Below are 21,013 nucleotides of genomic sequence, written 5' to 3' on the forward strand. Positions count from 1 at the left end.
AAAAGACATTTCTTTTAAAAGATTATACACCAAATGTAGTGAGAATAAGGAAAAATGATTGTTCCTGATAGCCCCATGATCAACCAGTAATTGATGAATTTCTAGAAGGACTCCAATGACTGAACATAACTCAAAGTTAAGATTTATTACAGCACAGGGGAAGTGCAGACACAGCAGGAAAGAGATATTCTGATTAAGTATTCTGACAACCTAGTTCATAGTGACCCACTGCTTCAGGTACACAGGATAGCATCATGATGCAGTAATTAAATGAACATTCCAGTATTTTAGTTTACAGAGTGTGACCAAGGGTCATCACCATGGCTACAGGCACCTGTGAAAACTTGAGTAAAATTGGTTTGCTGCATTACCTTTGCCCTGACAATGCACCAATTTGGAAAAGAGGTTTCTAGATAGGGAAATAAACAAATAAATAAATACAAGGAGGCATAACAGTTAAGAGTCTCTAGAGAACTACAAAACATTCAGTGTGCTCAAGCACGGCAGTGAGGGAGATAGGAGGAGAAGGATTTGAGGAGAAAAGTAGAATGGCTGTATTCTGATCATCTCCCATTCCCCCTAGAGGTGAAGGAACAGTCCTCCGCCCTAAACAATGCCAGATGGCCGGACACACCATGCTCAACACTGGGCAGATGAGATGGGTAGCTGTTTACCAGTCACATATACTCACAGGCTGGAGGGGGAGGGCACAGCATGGCATGCAAGTTGGCTAAGATCACACTCCCGAGTGACCAGCAAGGGCTGTGGGAGGTAAGCTTTGTAGGAGACAGAGAAAAGTGACCACTGGCTTCCTCCAAAGGATGGAACTGGCTTATTTTCTTCCTTCCAGAACCAACAGAGAGGCGAAATCCATTAGGCTGAGGGGTTGGGATGCACCTGGTCTGATTGATAGAGGAATTAGCGAGGTAGAAAGCATATCCTATGAGAACAAGTGAATTCCCAGGACTGTTTAGGGCCCTGTAAGATTCAAAGATGTCAAAGGAGTCCTTGAAATTTTAGGTCTTCCAACATAATACCGAGCTGTGGAAGAAGAGATAAGGAAAGGGACAATCATAAGGAAGTTAATATGCAATGCAAACAGCTTTCGAGTTTATTCCTCTATGGGCAATAAGAAACTATCACCAAGTTTGATCAGAGGAGTAATACAATCAAATTTTCTAGCCAGAAACAAAAAATCTCTGCAGCTTTCAAGTTTATGGTCTGGTCTTTGATTGTGTCTTTGTTTTTTATTTGTTTTATCATAAACTATACAATAATGTCTTTTATAATGTATAGGGTTTTAAAAAATTATTTCTTCAACTTCAACATATACAGGCACAAGTAAGCGGACTAACGTATTGGAACTTGCAAACTTGATCACTTCAGAGAGAAGAGAAAATTATACCTTCAGCCCGCTAAACCAGGAAGCCAATTCATCTGCCCACCTCCAAAAACATGCAGTTGAAATGATAGATGGATTGACTCCCCCGGCCCCAACCATCATTCACGGCCATAACCAGGCCCATATTAGCAACACATTTCTCGTCAACAATCATTAACTGTCCAAGGCTTTCATCATGATCTTCTGCTACAGATATCTGGGATATCTGTGTCTTAGGTATCCCCAGAAAGGACATTGACGCTTGAGGGGAAAGGTCATTGACACCAAGACACCAGTCATCCTCAAGAATTCTTTTGGCTGGAGATCCTTGCCAGTGATCTTCCTGAAGATTGTGTCTCCCTCCACTGGGTTGGGTGACTGAGCCTTGGCGATCTCCTCTTACCACTCAACCCAACGCTAACCATGATGGTTTAGCCACCATCTTCCTGCTTCCAGAGAGAGAGGAAGAGAACAAGTCCATAATCAGATTTTCGCAGGATAAAAGAATCTTTGAGTTAAATAATACCCATACTAAAAATAATTGCAAAATTCAAAAATATATGTATTTGAGAAATTCAGCATGTTTTTATTGAGCTCCTACTATTTGCCAGATGTAATCCTGTGGATAGGGAAAAAAAGACTGTTATAAAAGACTCCATTTCTGTGCTCCAGAAACTGCTAATTTAACATCACAAATGAGCCAAGAGGGCCAAAGCTCCCAAGGCCTGGGATTTAAGAAAATTAAGGTAATTTGATATGCGTATAGTTGACATTATCCTCAAACAAGGTGCATGAGGTCACACAGATTCACTGATGAACTCAAAAACAGTCATCCAAAATGTTACTTGAAATCTCTATCACTTTATGGGGCCAAGCACTCTACAAAACATTATAAACTCTATAAATATCTTGTCCATACAAAGAATGATCTTATTGCAACACATTTTTGTGTTGAATCATCTATTAACTGTAAGAATTGTTAACAGTTGAAATTTTTGTAATCCTACTGGAGTGTTTATTTCTTAATATGTGGAAGCTTCAGATAACACTAATGACCTTGGACCATTCTATACCCCTCCTGAAACGCCAACCAAAGATTGCTATTCTTCTCCAAACAGATAGAGACACACGTGGGAAAGTGCTCTGATGTCACATTACAACAATCCAAGTAAGTCCCAGAGGAGTATGAGAAGTGGGCCGTGCAGGTATCCATGCACGACAGCGAGAAAGAAAATGGTGCAGATGCTAAGACTTGCCTTCTGGGTGCGGTTTGCACAGTAACTGTCAGGAGGACTTTCCAAGGACCTAGAGTCTCAAAATAGTGAATGCGGACAATATGCAGTATTTTGGCAGCTTTCGGGGGCCATGAACAGCTTTTCTGCTCAGGAGTGGTAATGTCCATGACTTTTCTCCCCCTGGAGGACCCAAGACCGAAATAACTGTCGGTTCCTACCCTTCCTGAGTCCCGACTCGGTGGCCCCAAATAACCCTAATCATCTCGTTTCCCTTTCTTCAATAGCGAGAAGCGCGGGTGGCCGGGGTGCTCTTTGACAACTCGGGACGGGTCGGAAAGTTCATTATACTTTCTAAGTGCTGCGGCAGAACCTCACAGCTGGGGACCACGTGGCCTAACGGATAAGGCGTCTGACTTCGGATCAGAAGATTGAGGGTTCGAATCCCTTCGTGGTTAGTCTATTTTATGCGCTCCCCCAAATTGCTGTATTTCACATGCTGGGAAGAATCGCTTGTTACCTGTTTTCCAAACCCGTTTCTTTTTTCCTACTCTAATTTTTTTTTAATTTTTTTTTTGTTTTTAATTTAAATTCTACTAGCCAACTTCTAGTACACCAGTAGTTTAAGATGTCATGTTCAATAATTTATCACTTACATATAACACCCAGTGCTCATCACATCAGTGCCCTCCTTAATGCCCATCACAGGGCTACCCCATCCTTCCACCCACCTCCCCTCCAGCAACCCTCAGTTTGTTTCCTAGAGTTAAGAATCTCTCATGGTTTTTTCTCCTCTCTCATGACCTCCCACTCTGTTTTCCCTCCCTTCCCTGATGGTCCTCTGCCCTGTTTCTTATATTCCTCATATGAGTGAAACATATGATAATTGTCTTTCTCCGATTGACTTATTTCGCTCAGCATAATCCCCTCCAGTTCCAACTCTAAAGAGGTCCTTCTCAAAGACCTGCGGAGAACCAGTGTCAAGACCCAAGACGGACTGAGAGTCAAAACTGGAACAAGGCCGTCCCAGAAACTGAGGGCTCCCAAGCTTTCCTCAAATTTGGATTTTAAGAGCCTGAGTTTCATTTTCACAGTTTCAAAGGAACTCAGGTCTGTAAACCGACTGTTCTCTCAGATTTGCTGAGTCCCAGACCAAGGCCAGACTCCAGGGGCCAGGACAGTGGGAGCTTTTTGCTTCTCCTGTTTTCCTTCTTTTCCTTCACGTTGGTCTTCTAGTCTGAGTCTGCACATCCTTGCAAGATCTGGCTGCTGAAGTCTGTGTTACTGGTTTTCACTCTTCCCCTCCTTTTCCTTCTTAACCTCCCTTTTTCCTTTGCTTTTGTTGCTGTCAAAAAAGGATGACAACAGCCCAGATTCAAACCTAAATTACAGAACAGAAAAACATAAGGTAATGAAAAGAGCCCAGCTGCTTACAGTGTGTAGGCAAGCAGGAAAACAGAGAAGACAGCTGCACAGAATACACAAAGACACATTTTTGTGCCTAAATAGCTGAATTTAATAATTTAGGATGAAGAAAAAGTAATTTCCAATTCTTGACTTCATGGTGAAACATAGTTTCTGCAGATCACGTGAAGGATGCTTTCACTGGGTGAAAGCAATGAATATTAAAACAAGGTAATAATTACATCTTCCTTTCCCCAGCCTCTTTTTTAGATGTCCGGTATGACTCTGGTTTTCCCTAGTCAGCTGTCGAGTCCAAATTGTACAGAGTTGGGGCTTGAGCATTTGTTGCCATGCATTGAGATTTCTCAGACTAAAAACAATTGCTATGTGTTAATGTCATGTGAAGCCACTCACTGTCCCTTCCTCCCAAAACGTACCATGTACACTAAGTATCCTTTTATAAACCAGAAAAAGGATATACTCTCGAAAGAACTGAAATCATGAAGACAGCAGATGTGTGTGAAGCAGGCTCCACAGTGCAAACATATTTAAAGGCCCAGCCTGACTCATGTCTACTAATACCCCATTGACTGAAGTCAACCTCGTGCCCCAGCCTATAGGCCAGGGCCAATACTCCACCTCTTGAAAAGGAATGGAGAAGTTACTAGACAAAGGGCTTGGATATAGGAAGGAATGAAAAACTGAGGCCAATACTTTAGTCATTTGAGGAGTCAATGCAGATTTACAAATTCTAGAAATCATTTATCCTTTCCTATTATCTTACACCTTATTGCATTTCATCTTAAAAATGAGTTCCCAAGTGTATGAATTACATGGATTTTGAGAAAGAGAAGAGCAGTGCCTGATACTCAGGGCCAGGTCTGATGCTCACAGCTCAGCCTTGGTGTTGCCAGGAGCTGGCCTGGCCCTCACAGCTAAGCCCTGGTCAATTCCTGTGGAACATAAATAATTTTAAATAATTTCAAAGGCAAGGCCATTCTGTGACCCCTAGGAAGCAAGATAAAAACAAAAACACTGTCCATGATCATATGTCCTACTTGGATCTTCTCACCTTCCACACAAGAATTATTAAGATAACCAACCAATCATAGAGTTACTGAGTCACTTGCTAGATCACTGTGATCTTTTGCCTCCCTCATTGCAATAAGACAATATATCCAACTTTGTTCAACTATAGTCTGTCTCTCATAGTCTTTGGCAGAAGATCAATTATCTTGAATTTTGAAGCACTAAATATCACAGACATAAGGACAATGGACAGTTTTGTGATATCTTCCTTTCATCCATCACCTAGCCAGGTTAAGGGGAGATGGGTTAAAAAGTTGGAGACAATATTTGCATGTCACAGGAGTGACAAAATTTTCCAGTTTGCCATATCTTAACATGATATGTTTTTGTTGGCTGTCTTGGGCCATGTGACAGTCTTAAATTTTTATTTAAGAATTTTATCAATATTTTCCATTGTGGGGGGGGGTGGGCTGGGTGGCTCCGTGGGTTAAAGCCTCTGCCTTCAGCTCAGGTTATGATCACGGGGTCCTGGGATGGAGCCCCTCACTGGGCTCTCTGCTCGGCAGGGGAACCTGCTTCCCCCTTTGTCTCTCTGCCTATTTGTGATGTCTGTCTGTCAAATAAATAAATAAAATCTTTTTAAAAAATTATTTTTCCATTGTGATTTTTTTAACATTATATCATTTTTAGTGGTCTTCTTTTATTTAGGAGTTTGTAAACCATCTTCAAACTATGTATATCATATAAACCAGATATTGTTAGATGAAATTCAAAATCAGATATTGCTTCAAATTTCATGCTTTTGTAAGCCTCAATCTTCATGAGGCTTTGGATCATGACAAATGTTCTTCAGAAGAATTTTCTAGATATCAAAAGTCACAGTCAGTCGCAGGATTTGAACATGTTGGAAAGACTTCATCACCCTAACCAGGTGATCTGAAAGAACTTGGTTTCCATGAACCGTAATAAGGAAAGCCTCGTTATATGATTTTCTAAAACAATTAGTTTGGTTTCTGCCTCCGTTTCCGCATCACCTGAGACAGGCGCTGGGGGGGGGGGGCGTTTTAGATACATCACCTCTACAATTCCTTCGAATTTTGTGATCCCACGCTGTGTACCCGACCCCTTGCTCTAGTTCACAGTAAAGTGAAAAGAGGAGACAGAACAGATTTTATGGGATTATGTGCTCAAATTAAGATGTAACTGGCAGAAGAGGACCAAAGAAGGGAGAAACCAGTAGAGGCTGGAGCGCGTGTAAGAGATCTTTTTTTTTTTTTTTTTTTTTTTTTTTTTTTTTTTTTTGCCAGAAGGGGGCGCGAGCATCACCTGCGCGCCCACCACCCCTCGGAGGGCTGGACCGCCCCTGGGAGAGCTGAGGTCACGGTTGTGGGGCGGGAGACCCAAGCGGGCCGAGGGAAGCGCGAAGGGGAAACGCCGAGGGGCGCGGTGCCTGCAGCCCCGGTGGGAACGCGGGCAGCAGGGGCCTGAGGGCCTCTGGCGCGAGCAGCTCAGTGGCGGGAGAAGTCGGAGAACTGGAAGTCCGGAACTAGGGTTTCAGGCCTCCAGTGGAGACCCCGGGGGCGCCCTGAGCCCCCACGGCGGGAGCAGATTCGGTGCGGCACTGCCCAGCAGGCCGTAGCCCCGGAAACCTCCGTAAAACGGTTAAAGAGGTAAGTTCGGTAGAGCAGTCTCTTGTTGGTTTTTTCTCCACCCGCTTCCTGCAAAGCCCGCCGATCGTCTTGCTCACCAAGAGCTAAAACCTCACGCCACCGGCGCAGTGGGGGAGCCGCCGACGAGGATGGGATTCGAACCCACGCGTGCAGAGCACAATGGATTAGCAGTCCATCGCCTTAACCACTCGGCCACCTCGTCACTTGCGGGCAAGACCTCAGATAAGTGTTATGTGGCGATGCTGAGCACGGTTCCGTGTTGCAATCTCCGTTGTTGATTATATGTTTTATTAATAAAGAAGACCTCTGTGCTTTCTGTAAGTGGCCTTCTTGCCTTGATAAAGGGAAAAAATAATAAAGAAGAGACTACAGTCCCGGGAGGGAGGGGTTTGGGGTGGGGAGTGGACCCGAGTAAAAACCAAACGCACTTCCTCAGGAAACCTGGCAGCCTCCGACGGAAGAATGGAGTTCATGGGTGCTTTGGTGTTAGAAATCAAATTGGTTTTCGTCACTCCTTTAGGCCATGGACGTTGAAACCACCATGAAACGAGCTGTATTGTGCCTGTTATTGCAGGATCCTCCTCGGCAGGGTTCTCAGATAACTGGTGTAGAGAACATCAGCGCTTCCTAAAAGAGCCATCACCTCCCAGAAGTGCGAGCGGGGGACTGGTGAGGAGCCGGGGCTGGGAGGTGGAGGTCGGATCCACTGGAACTGGTCCCCAGTGTCAGACCAGAGATTTCGGGCTTTATTAAAGAATTTTAGGACCATCGGACAGAGTATTGTTTTGTTTCGACTTGTTTTCTTTGTTTTGTACAGGCAAACTTGATTTTAAAAAGATAATTTATTATTGTCATTTTTTTTTTATTATTGCCTATTTCAATGCCCTCCAGACAAAGACCACCAGGAACACACCTGCAGTTGGATTAAGTTGGGATTGTTGCTGCCGCGACTAGGAAGGGCACACACCTGGAGAGACCTTGGAGGATCTCAGTTAAAGGGGGGAGTTTTAAGACTTTCTTAAATACAAACGTCCTTCTGTGTTTCACATATTATGCCATATTGTTAACCAAACACAACATTCTTTCATGATTAAAAAAACAAAACAAAACTCTCGACAAGTTTGATACAGAGAGAATGTACCTCAACATAATGAAGGTCATAGACAACCTTCCCATTGGATATAACTCAAATAATGAATTTATCCGAAATTGTATAACTACATGCAGAAATTGAAATTGGACCTCCATCTCACACCACTCACAGAAATTTACTCGAAATGGATTGAAGACAATCCACTTATAGTTAGAGTTATAAGATAAGAAACCATAAAACTCCTAGAAGAAATCATGAGCGGGTTAGCTCATTGATGTTTATTTTGGCAACGATTTTTCAGAACAAACAAACAACAAAAGAACAAACAACAAGAGAAAAAAAATCAACAAAAGAACAAACAACAAAAGAAAAAAAAATCAACAAGTGGGAAGTCTATCAAGCTAGAAAGCTTCAGCACAGCAACAAGAAATCAAGTTGATGAAAAAGCAAGCTGTGAAATGGGAGAAAATATTTGCAAACCACGTGTTGAGAAAGGAGTTAATATCCAAAATATACAGAGAGAACTCAGACAGCTCAGTAACGACAAAAAAAAATCCAATTTAAAAAATGGTCAGAGAACTATGTCAAACTAGACTTGTTGGCCTCCTCCTTCAGTCTTCCAGCTCCTTTGGCTTCTGGGGGTCATTTGCATGGACCTTCCTTTCACAGAACAACGCTTCTCCAAAGAAAACATCTAAATGGCCTGCTCAACATCACCAGTAATCAGGGAAACTCAAGTCAAAAGCACCATGAGCTATCACCTCATGTCTGTTACAATGCCTCTCACCAAAACATCAAGAGAGAAGAAGCTTTAGCAACTCCGTGGAGAAAGGGGACACACGGTGCAGTTGGTGGAAATGGAAATTGGGGCAGCCACTGTGGAAAACATTATGGCGGTTCCTCAAAAAATTAAAGACAGCAATCCCACTTCGGGGTTTTTATCCAGAGGAAATGAAAACAGGTTATCAAAGAGATATCTTTGCCATATTGTTGACCAAACACAACATTCTTTCATGATATCAAAGAGATATTCAAGAAATATCCCATGCCGGGTGCAGCATTATTTACAATAGCCAAAACGCAGAAACACCAGTGTCAGTGAATGAATGGAGAAAGAGGAGGCTGTGCACACATACACATTCGTATACAAGGATACGCAGAAACGGTGGAGTCTTACTCAACCGTAAGAAGAAACATGTCCTTTGTGACAACATGGCTAGACCTTGAGGGCATTATGCCCAGTGAGACAAGTCAGACACAGAAAGACAAATACCGCGTGGTCTCACTTCTATACAGATTCTTAAAAAACTGAACACTGAAATTTTAGAAATACAGAGTAGAAAAAAAAAAAAATACAGAGTAGAATGGTGGTTACTGGGGTCTGGGCGGGGGGTGGAATTGGGGAATTGGGGGGTCAAAGGGAACAAAACTTGCTGTGAGAAGATAAGTGACTTCTCGAGAGCTGATGCACAAGCTCGTGATTATAGTCAACAATATTACATTATATAAAGTGGTAAGACACCCTATCTTAAATATTCTTGTCACACAAAAAGGAAATGGTAATTCTGTGACAGGATGAAGGTGTTAGGCAATGCTGTGCAACATATAAAAGCATCAACACGCTGCACATCTCCCACAATGTTCTATGTCAATTATATCTCAAATTTGAAAAGAAAAAAAAAGCGGGGAGGGGGATACTTATTGTAACATTTGTCTTCTGTTGGATGATTGAGGGAAGGGACAAGGAAGCCGGACTTTGTCCTGGGTCAGGAAGGGAGGGCATAATTCTGTGATTTCGTATCTTCATAAATTCTATCTTGAAAAAGGTAATAGAATGAAGCTAAATTTGGAAAACTAGCGGTCCCTGGCTGCTTTTCTCTTTCTCATCTACACTCAAGGTCATTAAACAAAAATAATAATAATAATAACTCTGCATGTGTGCGCACACAGCTCTATGACGTGATCGGGATTCAAATTTCAGGCTCTAAGGAGGTACCAAGGAATGATTTAATAAATAGAAAATGTTAATTATCAAATCAATATAATAAATACCTGTAAACAGGTCAAAAAAATACAGAGTTGTACTTGTTTTTAAGCTTAAGAGAGTGACAAATTCTAAAATGTTTCTGGAAAGAAAAAAATGTATTTGGATTTGGTGCTGTTAGAGCTGGAAATGGTCAAAACCTATGACCAGCGTTAAACTGAAGAGTTCGTTGATTCTTTTATTGATTCAATCTTTCCAAGAATATTTATCAAGCTTCTCTTATGTGCCAGGCCCTGTTCTAAGTACAGGAATGAACATCATGCATAAAATCCCCTCTCCTGGTGAAAGTGAATTAATTAGGCAGAAATAGGCAACAAATAATTAAAAACTCAAAACATACACTATGTCAGAAAGTAGCAAATGCCATGGAGTGGTCAGCTGAATATGGTGGTCAGGGAAAAATCAGCTCAGTGGGCCTCGCTGCTTCCAGCACATTCGAATCCAGGAGGAACTTTGGGAAAATAGCCACATCTGGGCATTACACCGTGAGATTCTGATTCACCTGTCAGGAGTGATATTAGAAGAGCGATAGTTGAGCCCTTCAATGCTGGCTTACTTGTAAAGAAAGATAAAGGAAAACTATAAAAGCTAACACCTAGAAGTAATTTTCCCAATTGGGAGGTACTGGGAATTGCTCTTGATATAGCAATCACTGACAAAGCCAAAATAAATAAATAAAATAAAATAAATAAAAAGCTGCTTGCAGAGTATCGGTCATAGCAGAAAGCCATTCAGCTTCGGGATCTCTAGAGCCTTTGAAACCCAGGATGGTCAACGTACTTTTTGTGAAATACCTTCCCTTCAGTGAGGGCTGGACCCAGGGACTTGCTCCTAACCTACAGAACACAGTAAATGTGATGGGATCTCACTCGCATGATTAGATTACAACAGAATGTGATTTCCGACTTTACCAAAACATTTGCACATTTGCACGGCTGCTTTCTCAGCTCACATGCTTTGACAAAACAAGCTGCCGCGCTGCTAAGGTGCACGTGGCTGGACTCCCGCCAGCAACCAGCCCACAACTGAGGCCCTCAGTTCCACAGCCTTTAAGCAACTGAATCCTGCCACACACAACGTGACTCTGGAAATGGATCTTTCCCCAGCTGAGCTCTGAGATGACCCCAGTCCGGCCCATACCTTGAAGGCTGATCACAAGACACCGAAGCAGAAAGACCCAGCGATGCTCACCCTGGAGACCCAGAGCAACTGTAAGGTGAAGAGCGTCTTGTTTGAAGTGTCAGTGCTGGGGTAATTCATGCCGGTCCTGCTGGTAATTACACATTGGATAGATAACCAGGAAACTCAGGAAGGCCTGAAGGCCCAGAGAGCCTGTGGCTGGGAGGGAAGGCCATTGAGAAGGTGGAGACACGAGGTACCCTGAGATTGCCACATCTGAGTTCAGATGTCAATCATCCCACCAGGGAGCCGCTCTAGAAGAGTCTCTTTAAAAAAAGGCATGTGGAACCTGGATCCGAATTTTACCTCTGAGAAAAGTCCTCATGAACAGAATCAATCCAAAGAGCATTAATAGACACGTGCTGTTTAGTACTGCAGGCTGTGGTAAGCTGCACCATGGCTTCTAACAAAGGCCCAAATCCCAATCCCAGAACCTGTGAATACATTACCTTACCTTTATAGATGCGATTAAATTGAGGATTAAAATTAAGTTGAGATGAAGAGATTATCCTGGACTTTCTAAGGATACCCAGAGAAAGGTCAGAGTCAATAATAGGAAACATGACTGCAAAAGCAAGAGGCAACACAGGGAAGAGTCCTCTAGAAGCTGAACATGGCAAGGACACAAGATTCTTCCCTGAAGTCCCCAGAAAACCTGCTGACACCTTGATTTCAAATTTCTGATCTCCAGAACTGTAAGAAAAGTAGACTGTGATCTTTGAGCCACTAAATTTGTGGTCATTTGCTACAGCCGCAGTAGGAAATTAATACATTACGTAAACGTTCTAATGTTCTAAAACATTGCCATGACTGGGGCTTAGCTATGAGGAAGTTTGCAGGGCTTTTTCTAGAACGATGTTTAGAAGCCACTGGAGTTTCTGGGGGCTTTTCTTTTGCTGTCACTGAGAACACTGGAGAATATGCTTGAATGAAAGAGAGTCAAGAGAAGGAATTTAGGGTCCAATGTCTAGAGAGAGTGTTGATCACCGCACATGGGACCTCTGTGACAACAGACCTTCAAGGGAAGACATGGATACTGTTGCATCCGGTCAGTACATCTTCAAAGTGTGCAAGTGTAAATTCAATCGAAGACACATTAAAGGAGGGCCTCTGGTATGCAAACAGTGGAAACTCTCAAATTACTATGATGGTGGGGGTTTCTCTCCATGGTCGGGACATTTTCAGGTCTACAGAGGATGTGCATGAACCTCGTAGGAAGAAAAGTCACAGGTGGGGCCTGTGACATATGAACTCTTCATCACCGGAAGCACATAATTAACGCCCGTGGATCTGACTGACTTCAGGCACCAGACCAAGCAAAAACAGGCACCAAGAGGGATTCTAAGGGGGCGGTGGGGGAGTAGTCAGAGACAATTTTCTCTTGGCCAAGGACTCTATGTTGATTTGGTTGTGGATTTGAAAGTAAATGGCATGTGTAGAATTCCAGAAGGTGAGTAAACGAGTTAGAAGAACCACAGAAGGAAAACTGCCCATGGATGATGAGGTCCCAAAGAGATGTGGACTCAGATTACTGGGTTTAGAGCCCACAGTGCTCACCATAGACTCCTACACTAGATCTTAACCAAAAGGCCAAGAAGCGATCACCAAAGAGTCCTTTACCCAGGAGCTTTCTGATGGAATTGTTATGCACATTCTTGCTCCCGGCCCTTACATTTTGAGGAGCTACAGGAGTAGAAAAGAAGGAGGGGTTTCTGGCACAAAAACCGTTAGGGCCTTAAGACTAAAGCAGATCAGATGGACTTTGGGATCCTGGGGAGTCAGTGTTGGTGCTCTACAAGGACACAAAGGTGGTATAGAAAGGTCATTCTTCATAAAGTGAGAAGATAGTAAGAATTACAGAACGCTCTTTAGATGGAGAGAGCATGAGTGGAAAGATCCTGCCCACACACAAGAATGCAATAGCGATTTGAAATACGGGGTGAGGTCACCAAAACCAGAGCAGGTCCCACCGAGATTTGAACTCGGATCGCTGGATTCAAAGTCCAGAGTGCTAACCATTACACCATGGGGCCACATTGTACTTTTTCCTGACGGAATATCTCTGAATAATCAATGCAGAGTTTTTCATTGTGTTCAGCACGTTGTGAACTATAGTTAGAATTTCTTAAATATAATAGAAAATCTGCTGTATCCCAGAGAGCAAAGCAACTGGGGCGCACACGCATCAGGAGCTTCTCAAGGTCACGTTGTTAGAAACTAATGGAACCCGAACCCAGAACTGAGGTCTAGGGTGTGAAACAGTACTTAGGGCGTTCGGACGACAACCTGCTTCCCCAGCGAGGGAGGAGGGGCACAGGAGGACCGACATAGAATTCCAGAAGAAAGCGCAGAAAACAGCTCGCCTTGCAGTGTCGCCTCGCCGACCGTGATGCGCTAGTGAGGTGCGCAAGGGCTCAGGTGTTTCTGGCCAAGTCAAGGAGCAGGTGTAACTTAAGGGGGAGGACACGAAAAGGTTGACAGGTCCCACCGAGATTTGAACTCGGATCGCTGGATTCAAAGTCCAGAGTGCTAACCATTACACCATGGGGCCACGAACAACCTCTCTCCAACGCAGGCTTTTGGATGCTCTTTACAGTGAGTGGCATGTGAGTGGCACGTGAGTACCTGTCCGGGACAGGTGGAGAAGGTTCACTGTCCCAGAATCCAAGGAGGCAATAAACTTGCTCCGCGGGGGGGACCCAACAGAGCTCATCTTTGCCTGGAACTTACCCCAGGGTCCACGAAGGGCTTAGTACCGCATTCTTGGAAAAATCTAAACTATGCATATACTAAATTCCTAACCTGGACAGTGAACATTTGCTACCTATGGGTTTAGAGAAGAAACTGTCAACACCAAAAAATCTCTTAGGACATGTATGAATATAGAAAAATGCAAGAAAAAACTTAAATATAACATGGGAATTTTCTAGTAATTTCAAGGATTAAGAACTTTCACATTTCTAAGTATTTTTACTTTCTTCTTTTGGATTATCTTCATTCTGTAATGGATCGATTGCAAGTGTAATAAGAGATAAATTCTTGTTACATTTACTCTTATTTATATTGCATATACAGTATTGTGTATGTGTTAAGTTTTATACAGCAAAACAGCTTTGTTTTTTTTTTTTTAATGAGATTTAGCCAAGATCTGAAAACAGTTTTGAAAATTCTCTATCCTGTACTTCCTCTCTGCAATTCTGGTTTACTGAGTGGAATGATAGGAGGGACTCAGGAGGAGGAAAGATTGGAAATTTCTGTTTTGAGATATTGATTCCAAAACACCAAAGGTGCTCAGGAGTAGGATAGTAATGCCTTGCATGAACGTCAAGCAGAAGAAGTAAGAGGCAAGCAAGGTTTCAGAAGTCAGACCCAAGCTGGATTTCAGATAAGGAAATAGAAAATTAAAGAAAGAATTAACCCTGGGTCTTTTTTTCAGCATCTTTATACAGTGGTCTCAGAAATGCCTAGTGTTTTCCCAAAATCATTTTCAAAAATGTTCTTCACCCACTGCTACACTGAAGGACTAGACTGCCTGTTTACATTTCATGGGGAAATATAATAATACCCAGGAAAACGGTGTATATCATGCTATTTTGTGTGCTTTGCAGTTTCCGAAATTGGTCCAGCAGGTGTTAACACCTGGGAAGAAAACACTACTCCGTAGTCGGCAGGATTCGAACCTGCGCGGGGAAGACCCCAATGGATTTCAAGTCCATCGCCTTAACCACTCGGCCACGACTACGCGACTGCTGGCTGTTTGTCTGGATATATTCCCATGAGAAATAACACCTTTCCAGTTTACAAAATGACCTTTCTGTTGATTTCCATGACAACTGCTCTGGAGTACCTGCCATCACACTAAAAAGAACACGATTTTGAATATCGAGACGGTGGTAACAGACGTTATTACAAATTGTAACGTTTGCCTGACATGCGAGATACCAAAGCGATTGCTAGGGTGGCTCTCAGTCCCTAACAGGTGTAATGGTCCCCTAATCAGAGACTGAATTTCAACACACTAACCAGCCACACTGGAGAGATTTGCCTCTGTTAAAGACAGGAAACGGGATTTGCAACAAATTACCTTGGGGATTCTTACTCATCCAGAACTGGTCCACAGACCCTTTCTGAGAGTGACCAACTTTATTCACTCCCTTTTTCGAAAATCTGCTTTTGAACCAAAAGAGTTACAAGAAGAATAGCAGAGGATGGTTTCGACCCATCGACCTCTGCGTTATGGGCCCAGCACGCTTCCGCTGCGCCACTCTGCTCACTCTGAAAACATTACCTTTGTTCATATTTAAATTTCAAGAAGATAAACTTTGGCGCCTTCTGAATTTTCTAGTTATTTTTCAGTGATCGCTGCCAAGACAATAAGGATACCTTGATCTCCGTACATGTCTACACTCCGCCCTCAAATACTAGCGGCTCACAATTCGGCCCCGAAAGACCAATCAGTTGAGGTCGGAGTGTCCTCCCGCTCCAATAGGATGATGTTTCGGCTCATTAGAAAACAAAATGCATGCCGATTGGCATACTTTCTGAAGGAGAAATTGCAAGAGGGCTAACTTTGATCTTTCTCAGCCATATTCGGATACAAGAAACATAGTTACCTCACAGTATTTTTAGTTTGCAATTTTTCAGGGGAAATATTTTTACCCTTGCCGTGGTTTATAAAAAAACGGAAGGTTGCATTGGCCGGGAATCGAACCCGGGCCTCCCGCGTGGCAGGCGAGAATTCTACCACTGAACCACCAATGCCCCACAGCGCAAAGCTCCTTTATTTGTCCCCATAGCTACAGTTCCATTGTCTCTGCCTTACTAGTAAAACATTGATATGGTATGTTTTTTCTCCTGGATTTCTTAAATCCGATTAAACAAAAAGCTATACCGAAACACTCTGAGAAAATTTGTGACCTAGAAGAAAGGTGAAACTGACATGTGGCCGTTGGAGGCTTTTGAAGGTGAAAAACAAGTATAAATACCCAACATAAAAAACTGTCTTTCCTTCAAGACAATTATCATACGATCTCACTGATATGTGGAATTTGATAAACAAGGCAGAGGATCATAGGGGAAGAGAGGGAAAAAATGAAACAAGAAGAAACCAGAAATGGAGACAAACCATAAGAGACTCTTAATCTCAGGTAACAAACTGAGAGTTGCTGGAGGGTGGGAGATAAGGATAGGGTGGCTGGGTGATGGACATTGGAAAGGGTATGTGCTATGCTGAGTGCTGTGAACTGTGTAAGACTGATGAATCACAGACCCGTACCCCCTGAAACAAACAATGCATTATATGTTAATAATATATATCTATATCTATAGATAAACAGATATAGATATACAAAGTCTTTCTTTCTCCATCCCCTCCCCACCACCTTTAAATCATTAATGAAAACAAATTCTGAAAATATCTCATTTTTATGATGCAAACCAATTCAGTTAACTACTAGGTCACAGCACTCAATCCAAGTTTGAAACAAGTTATCTTGTTTTGGAAAAAAGACCTATTGTCATTCTGCTATGAGGACCCAAGCTTGGGCAAGGAAGGGATAGTCATTAGAAGTGAGAATAGTAAAGAAAATCCTGCTGAGGTCCATGTGGGGCCTTGGAATCAAAAGCCAAAGGGAGCCTGGAAATAAATAGGAATTATGGCCCCTGTTTTTAAGGACTTTTCAGTAGTTTGGAGAAAAAGCCAACACAGAAAAACATTAACGATCGATGAAAATTATCTTTACCAAAGTGAGTTTTGAGCTTGGGTTTCAGGGAGGCAACGAACTCCGAATCTGGATTATATGAAGCAGGTGAAAGCCAGGAGGTTTTTCACATGCCTCTATCTTGCTCTAGACTCTATCTTTTCACCTCTTCTTCAGAACAGAGAACTTACAGTATTTACTTGGCAGCTGTGATTAGGATGCTTTGAAGGGGAAGAATGGCAGGAAGCTACAGCAGCAAATTAAAAGGCTATCAATGTTGATCTTAAAAGAAGAATTTGGGCCATAAAGTAGGTTTCCCCAAATCCTAACAGAAGAAAACAGAACTGGACAGAATGAGATATACAAATCACCTTCGTATTTCTGAGGGAAACCGTGTTGCTTTTCATTTCTTCTTCCCCCTAAAAGGATACCCACAATTGACCCCGACGTGATTTGAACACGCAACCTTCTGATCTGGAGTCAGATGCGCTACCGTTGCGCCACGAGGCCACAGTGAGGAGTCCTTTCTCTTTTAAATTAGGATTTAAATCCTAGTTAATCCTTTATCCTTTCCTTCAGGTTCTAAAGATTTGTCTTTTTATTGGCGGAGTTAATCATTTTTGTCTGCTCTATCCATAACTTCTCTAATGCTTTGTTAAGAAAAGAAAGAAATTTAAAAAAAAAAAAAAAAAAAGGAAAGAAAGAAAGGGAAAAAAAAGAAAGGAATCGACCAGATTCAATATTGACGCAAAAACCCAAATGCTTCCTTTTGGGGGGAAAAAAACTCAGTGTTTTCTCATGCTCAGTCTTTCCACTTACTAAAGTTCTTCTGTTTGGAGACAAATCCCATACATATTGGGTTTAGATACACAGTGAAATAAGAGTCATAATGGTTATACATTTTGTACTACTACTTTTCCTACAATTCACTAGACTCCTCCCTTTTCTGAAACAGGCCCCCAGCCCTGCCCAGCCCTGCCCAGCCCTGCAGTGTCCACCCTGGCCAGGCACCACCTCCCTCCTTTCTCAGCGTCTACCAGTTCCATCCTCAACCTGCTGAAAAGCTCAGTCTCCAAAGTCAAGTTTAAATGACATCTCCTTGCAACTGATGGATCACTAAACCCTACCTGTGAAACGAATAATACACTGTATGTTAATTAATTGAATTTAAATTTTTAAAAATATAAATAAATAACATCTCTTCCTAAAATTCTCACTTGCTCCTCTCAGTCAGAATGCGTGGGCCTTCTGGTCTGTATAGAAGGCCACGAGCGACAAGTCAGAGCAGGATCTCCCTCCAGCCTTGTGAGTCTCAGAAAGCGCTCCCTGGAACTGGAGCGTGAGCATCAGCGGGACACTTGTTAGAAATGTTCATCTTTGTCCGCACCCCAGAACCACCGAGTCAGAAACTCTGGGGGTGGGCCCTGGAAGCCTGTGTTTTAACAAGTTCTCCAGGCGATTATGATTCAGGGGACGGTTTGAGCATCACTTCCCCAGCCTGGAGATGACATACTTTCCTGTCTCAAGAAAATAAATGTCCAGTCTTCTTCTTCCAGGGTGTAGGAAGGGCAATGGATGAGTGGGCTCGGGCTTCTACAACTCAGGGCCACAGATTGGGTTCAGGAGTCTAGAAACAGATCAACCCTGTCAGCAAGGTTTCTAGATGGCTCTCTTCTCCCGGGGTCCACGTGGTGTGTCTTCCTCTGTGTGTGTGTGTGCCAACCTCTTTTTATAAGGACACCAGTCATGCTGGGTCAGGGCCCACCCCTATGACCTCACCCTACTTTATGTATGTCTTTGGAAGCCCTGCCTCCAAATACAGTGACATTCAGGGGTGCTGGGGGTTCGGGCTTCAGCATGTGAAGGCAGCTGGCAGTAGGACACACAATCCCCCCTGCAACAGGCAGTTTCCAGATGAGCACCCCTGCTGACCATCCCTGAGCCTGGCCCTGGGGCATGAAGATGGAGGGTTTATGGGTAAATCTGACCATTTGACCGACTCTTTGCTTTTTCCACACGACTTAATTAGGATTCAGCTTTCTGGGATCTGACAAGTCATCTATCACACCTCCATTGGCCTCCCAGATAACAAACTATGGTTGCTGTGATCTCCTCTCCCCAGCTGTTTTTGTCCTAGTTGAACTTCTCTGTTGGAGTTATTTTGAGCGGGGTTTCTGGAGTGTGCAGAAGTGAATTCTCTCATTTATCCACAATCTCTGCCTGTCTCCCCCTACCCCCAGCCCTTGGCTCAGGCGTCCCCTTCTCGATGTGGCCTTTTCTGCCAGATCCCTGTCCGAAGATAAAGCTGTTTCTTACTGGTTATTGTCGCACCATATTCCCCTCCTTGGTGGTTATCTCAGTTGTAACTTTACCATGGTTTTTTTTTTTTTTTTTTTTTTGACCATTAGGATCAACTGGTTTCTCCAACTGTAGGATTTCTTTTTTTTTTTTTCCCAAGATCTTTAAATTCCAGTTAGTTATCATACTGTCTAATATTAGTTTCAGGTGTAGAATTCAGCGATTCGTCCCATAAGTGTAATCCCCCTGCTCATCACAACAGGCGTCTCCTGCAGCCCCATCCCCGTTTCCCCCAAAGCCCCACCCACCTCCCTCCGGGAAACCTCGGTGTGTTCTCCAGCTTAAAAGTCTAGACTGGAAGGATTTTGGAAATGCCTTGGTTTATAGTGATAATTTCCCTTGGTGGTTGTTATACCGCCAAGTTACTTTCTTTCAACAAATTTTAGACACACATCCCCTTCGACTACTAGGAGGACCACGTGGCCTAATGGATAAGGCGTCTGACTTCGGATCAGAAGATTGAGGGTTCGAATCCCTTCGTGGTTGCAGGGGGTCTTCTTTATTCTCCCTTTCAGACACTCGGGTGACCTCGGTCCACTTTTCTCGGTTAAAGTCGGCAAACACAATCTTCCCCTTTTCACAATAACCTAATAGCTTCTTCACCCGGGTTTGACTCCTCCACCCCCCACTCTTTTCTCTTTGTTCCTTTGTTCCCCTTCTCCCCCGAGCGTCTGCCCACCGACAGCAGCGCAGCCTCTTCTCTGGGGCCGCAGACCAGCCGCAGTGGCTTCTCGGAAATGCAAACTTTCCCGGCCAGCCGCCCCACCCGGTCTCTCTCAGCGCGCCCCTCCGCCCACAAAGTCAGGATCTTTGGGGCGCTGTCTCGGACCCGGGGTTCAGCCCGCGAGCCCGCGGAGTCCTGACGCACGCAGCTGCCCACCTGCGCACCTGCCCACCTGCGCACCTGCATCCCCCGACTGCTATAACCGCGGGACGTGAAGCTGTCGTGGGAACCCAAGGAAAGACTGTGGGGGATTGGGGGAAAGGCAGCGGAAAAGTCGAGCGTCACGATGCCCTCTAACAAATGTAGGAGAGTGGTGGGATTAGATGACTCCCCATCTGCGATCCCCAGAGAAATCAGACACTCAGCAAAAAGCATTCACGATCTCAAAACCCTTTGGACCCTTAGGGGTTTGGGAAGCAGCGCGTGCAAGGTGTTAAAGGACCACCTCAAGATTACTTGCTGATTCCAGAGGGTAAAAGAAAGCTCCGAGGGACCCCTGACAAGTGCCTCCTCGAGTGACGTACATACTGTAGCGAGTAAGTCAAGACCCAATTTTTAACAGGACTCTAATCTAACCAAAATAGACCTAATCGATCATTTTGACTTAACTTCTAATTTGAAGAGGGTCAAGGAATAAATTGAAAGTTGCCTTGAGGAAACAATGAGCCGGATACAGAGAGTGGGACCGTCTACAAGACGACGGGCTGGATTTTTTTTTTTAAGTCAATGTCAATAACAGTAATAAGCTGGCACGCTGTTCTGAACTGAAACGGACCAAGGAAACATTACAAATCAAATGCAATGCATGCATGAACTTTGACTCGATCCTGGTTAGAAACCCAGCTCCGAAAAACATACTTAGAGAAATTTAAATAAGGCTGGCATAGTAGATGTTTTTATAAAGAATCCCCAGGGTTTTTCGTTATGATAATGGTATCCTGGTTATATAAGACATGGGCGTGGTTGATACACGAGTACATTGTGATGTCCGCAAAGGAATTTTATATTCCCGAAGAAGACAGTAGATAAGACTAATAGGGCAAAATGTTAACAGTTGTTGAATTGGGGTGGTGGGTATACAGATAATCCCTTACTTTTTCAACTTTTTTTATGCTTTAAAATTTTTGCAGTTCCAATTGGGTGGCTCAGTGGGTTGGGGCCTCTGCCTTCGGCTCAGGTCATGATCCCAGGGCCCTGGGA

At 43.4% G+C, this 21,013-nt stretch overlaps 8 non-coding genes and 1 pseudogene across 8 annotated transcripts; 2 read left to right on the forward strand and 7 right to left on the reverse strand.

Annotated features, from left to right (window-relative positions):
- Window positions 1-1,407: 1,407 nt before the first annotated feature.
- LOC122909273 lies at window positions 1,408-19,999 on the reverse strand (annotated as a pseudogene).
- On the forward strand, window positions 2,999-3,071 carry TRNAR-UCG. Its single transcript has one exon. It is a non-coding gene; the product is annotated as a tRNA-Arg (tRNA).
- On the reverse strand, window positions 6,837-6,918 carry TRNAS-GCU. The gene has a single exon. It is a non-coding gene; the product is annotated as a tRNA-Ser (tRNA).
- Window positions 12,994-13,065, reverse strand: TRNAQ-UUG. Its single transcript has one exon. It is a non-coding gene; the product is annotated as a tRNA-Gln (tRNA).
- On the reverse strand, window positions 13,512-13,583 carry TRNAQ-UUG. The gene has a single exon. It is a non-coding gene; the product is annotated as a tRNA-Gln (tRNA).
- Window positions 14,692-14,774, reverse strand: TRNAS-UGA. Its single transcript has one exon. It is a non-coding gene; the product is annotated as a tRNA-Ser (tRNA).
- On the reverse strand, window positions 15,723-15,793 carry TRNAG-GCC. The gene has a single exon. It is a non-coding gene; the product is annotated as a tRNA-Gly (tRNA).
- Window positions 17,170-17,241, reverse strand: TRNAW-CCA. The gene has a single exon. It is a non-coding gene; the product is annotated as a tRNA-Trp (tRNA).
- Window positions 19,503-19,575, forward strand: TRNAR-UCG. Its single transcript has one exon. It is a non-coding gene; the product is annotated as a tRNA-Arg (tRNA).
- Window positions 20,000-21,013: the final 1,014 nt, after the last annotated feature.

This window comes from Neovison vison, chromosome 1 (genome assembly GCF_020171115.1).
Source record: "Neovison vison isolate M4711 chromosome 1, ASM_NN_V1, whole genome shotgun sequence".
NCBI lineage: Eukaryota > Metazoa > Chordata > Mammalia > Carnivora > Mustelidae > Neogale > Neogale vison.